At 43.8% G+C, this 4,917-nt stretch overlaps 1 pseudogene; it reads right to left on the bottom strand.

Annotated features, from left to right (window-relative positions):
- Nucleotides 1-2,961: 2,961 nt before the first annotated feature.
- Nucleotides 2,962-4,654, bottom strand: LOC126960927 (TAR DNA-binding protein 43-like; annotated as a pseudogene).
- Between the last annotated feature and the right edge of the window lie 263 nt (nt 4,655-4,917).

The raw sequence follows: 4,917 nt of genomic DNA, 5'->3' as shown, positions 1-4,917 counted from the left end.
TTATTTTTATTTTTTGAGACAGAATCTCACTTTGTCACCCAGGCTGGAGTACAGTGGCGTGATCTCGGTTCACTGCAACCTCTGCCTCCTGGGTTCAAGCAATTCTCCTGCCTCAGCCTCCCAAGTAGCTGAGATTACAGGCATGCACCATGACACCCAGCTAACTTTTGTATTTTTAGTAGAGATAGGTTTCACCAGTTATCCAGGCTCCTCTTGAACTCCTGGCCTCGAGCGATCTGCCTGCCTCAGCCTCCCAAAATGCTGGGATTATAGGCATGAGTCACTGCAACCAGCTTCTTTATTTTTCAGTAGAGACAGGGTCTTGCTGTGTTGGCCAGGGTGGTCTCGAACTCCTGGCCTTAAGCAACCCTCCTGCCTCAGCCTGACAAAGTGCTGGGATTACAGGTGTGAACCACATGCCCCATCCAGATTAGAGTTTTTAAAACGTCTCAAGGCTAGGAAGCCAAGTCAAGGATTCACCATCAGACTGTGCTTGTAATACATGTCCAAATTGGGTGAATTTCTCTCTTCTTGAAGTTTCAAAATATCTTAGTTTCCTAGGCCTGTCAGAAAGTAACATTCTTCACTAACCATAGGTCAAGAATCTTGTGAAAGAACAGCATAGACAATGTACCAGGCCAGTCTTACCAAGGGGCTTTTTAAAAAATTAAATCAGTTTTATTTAAGGATTTCCGGCCGGGCGCGGTGGCTCAAGCCTGTAATCCCAGCACTTTGGGAGGCCGAGACGGGCGGATCACGAGGTCAGGAGATCGAGACCATCCTGGCTAACACGGTGAAACCCTGTCTCTACTAAAAAATACAAAAAACTAGCCGGGCGAGGTGGCGGGCGCCTGTAGTCCCAGCTACTCAGGAGGCTGAGGCAGGAGAATGGCGTGAACCCGGGAGGCGGAGCTTGCAGTGAGCTGAGATCCGGCCACTGCACTCCAGCCCGGGCGACAGAGCGAGACTCCGTCTCAAAAAAAAAAGAAAAAAAAAGAATTTCCAACATTGACAACTCTTATAAAAAGCATCCAAGCACAGGACACAGAACTGCAGCAAACAGCATTCTTATGGGTAGCTAACAGACATTAGAACTTCCACTCTTTTTTGAGACACCTAAGCTCACTGGCGAACTCTGCTTCCAAGCACTCTTGCAAAGCACACTGCAAGCTCAGTCCATGTTCTCAAACCATCAGCTTCAATTCACATTACCACACTTACAGATCAGTAACAGAAGAGAACACATACCATACAACATTCACAGCAGTTGACAAAGGGGTAGGGGGAATACAAGTATCATTTCACTTAACACATTAAACTTATGTGGGTTATCTAAGAACAAAAACTCAAAGTCTTCCAACAGATGTGGATGTCCTTTGAATGCAAAAAAAATTCACACATGGCCGGGTGTGGTGTGGGATTACGCCTGTAATCCCAGCACTTTGGGAGGCTGATGCGGGCAGATCACAAGGTCAGGAGATCGAGACCATCCTGGCCAACATGGTGAAACCCCGTCTCTACTAAAAATAGAAAAATTAGTTGGGTGTGGTGGCGGGCACCTGTAATCTCAGCTACTCGGGAGGCTGAGGCAGGAGAATGGCGTGAACCTGGGAGACGGGGCTTGCAGGGAGCCGAGATCATGCCACTGCCCTCCAGCCTGGGTGACAGAGCAAGATTCCGTCTAAAAAAAAAAAAATTCATACATTATTTGCTATCATTGCCTTCTGCACATTGTCTCATCAAAGCCACAGGACTGAGAGGCACATCTGGCCAAGTTAAAAAATATCCATTGGCCAGGCACAGTGGCTCACACCTGTAATCCTGTAATCTCAACACTCTGAGAGGCTGAGGCGGGCAAATCACCTGAGGTTGGGAGTTCCAGACCACCCTAAACAACAGAGAGTAACCCCGTCTCTACTAAAAATACAAAGTTAGCCAGGCGTGGTGGAGCATGCCTTTAATCCCAGTTATTCCGGAGGCTGAGACAGGAGAATTGCTTGAACCTGGGAGGTGGAGGTTGTGGTGAGCCGAGATTGCACCATTTCACTCCAGCCTAGACCACAAGAGCGAAACTCTATAAAAAATAAAAATAAAATAAAAACATATCCATTATGCACCACCAAGTTTCCGCACACGCTCTCTCCTTTTCTCACTCATACCAACCTTTCATGCCCCGGTGCCACCATCAGTCCCACACAAGGTTTCAAAAATTCTAACAGCCTTCTGGTTCCATATCACAGCCTTGCATTCACAGCGTTGATACTACTCCATGAAATAAAGAATAGTAGATAAAAATGGAACACCCACCATCAAAGACGCAACCTGTGATGCGTGATGATGAATTCTTGAATGAGAAAGCATGTAGACAGAAGAAGTATTCCTATGGCAGAATATCTACAGCACTATTTTCAATGAAGTGCTTCTTTCATAAACATTTGAAATGAGATGAACTGCAGAGATTAAATGAAGGCTATTGTACTTTTGTATATGAGAGAAGAAAAGTGTTAAAAAACAAAAGAACTAAACACTGTGACACCACGATCTCCCAAAAGGAGATTTTCTTAAGGAAAAAAATCCATATGGTGGGGTTCAAATTAAAACAAGGAGTAAAGAATGTAGTTATAATCAATGGTTTCCATTTTGAACATGCAAAGAATTCACTTGACAAGTCCAGGGATAAAATATTATAGAAGCCTTTTGATATCAATTGTAGTGTGTTGGTTTACCGATCAGGCAAACAGCAGTTCACTTTCAACCATTCAATATTTCAACCTTTCATGTAACAAAGCATAAAATTCCTTAAGCTCTTCCTTTTTCTAAAGAAAAATCAAAAACACTACTGAATGTACTACACACTGAACAAAACAATTTTGAAAATTCTTAGTACATATGTATTTTACAATGAGTTTAGAAAAATTTAAATTCCCACCATTCTATATCAAGCAACCACAATCCCACTGTTTACATTCCTCAGCCAGAAGACTTAGAACCCATGCTTGAGCCAAAGCCTCCATTAAAACCACTGCCCCACCCTGCATTTGATGCTGATCCCCAACCAATTGCTGCCCCAGAATTAGAACCACTATAAGAGTTATTTCCAGAATTGAAGGCCTGATTTGGCTCCCTCTGCGTGTTGCCTTGGCTTTGGTTATTACCCAATGGGCCTGGCTGGTTCTGCCGGCTGGCTAACATGCCCATGATGCCCCAACTGCTGTGTAGCGCTGCCTGGGCTGCAGCCATCATGGCTGAATTAATGCTGAACTCACCAAAGTTTATCCCACCACCCATATTACTACTTTGGTTGTTTTGCAAACCAGCTCCACCCCCTCTACTATTACCAAATCCACCCTGATTCCCAAAGCCACCTGGATTACCACCAAATCTTCCACTTCTTTCTGTCTATTGCTATTGTGCTTAGGTTTGGCATTGGGTATTTGAATGCTGATTCCTTTAATGATCAAGTCCTCTCCACAAAGAGATTGTGCAACCCACATATGTTTATTGCGGCACTATTCACAGTAGCAAAGACTTGGAACCAACCCAAATGTCCATCAATGACAGACTGGATTAAGAAAATGTGGCACATATACACCATGGAATACTATGCAGCCATAAAAAAAGGATGAGTTCATGTCCTTTGGAGGGACATGGATGACGCTGGAAACCACCATTCTCAGCAAACTATCACAAAGACAGAAAACCAAACACTGCATGTTCTCACTCATAGGTGGGAACTGAACAATGAGAACACTTGGTCACAGGGAGGGGAGCATCACACACCTGGGCATGTCAAGGAGTGGGGGCCTGGGGGAGGGGTACCATTAGGAGAAATACCTAATGTAAATGACGAGCTGATGGGTGCAGCAAAACAACATGGCACATGCATACCTATGTAACAAACCTGCACGTTGTGCACATGTACCCTAGAACTCAAAGTATAATAAAAATCAAAAATAAATTTTAAAAAGAGAGAGATTGAGCAATCTGATCATCTGCAAATGTAACAAAGGTAAAGGCCCTGAATGGCTTGGAGATGAAGACATTACCACTTCCCCGTACTCACAGAAGAACTGCGACAGCTCATCCACAGTCATGTTCTCTGTACTGCCCCCAAAACACTTTTCTGCTTCTCAAAGTTTCATCTGGGCTTTGCTTAGAATTAGAAAGTTTACAGTCACACCATTGTCCATCTACTATATGTCGCTGTGACATTACTTTCACCTGTGTTTCATATTCCACAGAATGAACAAAGCAAACCCCTCTGAATGACCAGTCTTAATATCTTTTTAGACCTGCACCGTAAGAACTCCAAAGGTACTAAAATGTTTTTTCAGATCCTGTTCAGTTGTTTTCCATGGGAGATCCAGCACTTTTCACTTTCACTGCTGATGAAGCATCTGTCTCATCCATTTTGCTTCTGTTGTCTTTGGGATAGTTGAAAACATATACCAGATTTCCCCAGCCAGCATCGGGGCATGCAGAATTCCTTCTACCAGCCGGAAACCTCTCATACACTGAGACACTGGATTCCTGTAGCAAAGCCTGCGAGCCCCTTGGCCGTAATCATGGACAGCAGCGCCGTCCCATTGTTTTCTGGTGGTATTTAAATGGGCTAATTGTTCTCATCTTCGGTTACCTGAATCTATTCAGACATCTTTCACTTTTCTGCTAGGCTGCTGCTGGTAATCCCAACAGGGACACCGAGGGAGTGACAGATTCAAGCACAGCCCAATAACCACTTCGCTCCCACAAAATGCTAGGGGCTTTTTATCAACTCTATAAAGACAACATCAACTCCTCAAGCAGTCTATTCATATCTGAAAATATGGCATTCCAATGAAAGCCTTGGTAAAATAACCAGTGTCTCCAATGTCCTGATACAAAAGAAAACATATTCTTATTGAACTTATGCAAATA

Source organism: Macaca thibetana, chromosome 8 (assembly GCF_024542745.1).
Source record: "Macaca thibetana thibetana isolate TM-01 chromosome 8, ASM2454274v1, whole genome shotgun sequence".
Lineage (NCBI taxonomy): Eukaryota > Metazoa > Chordata > Mammalia > Primates > Cercopithecidae > Macaca > Macaca thibetana.
This window is presented reverse-complemented; position numbering and strand designations above follow the sequence as displayed.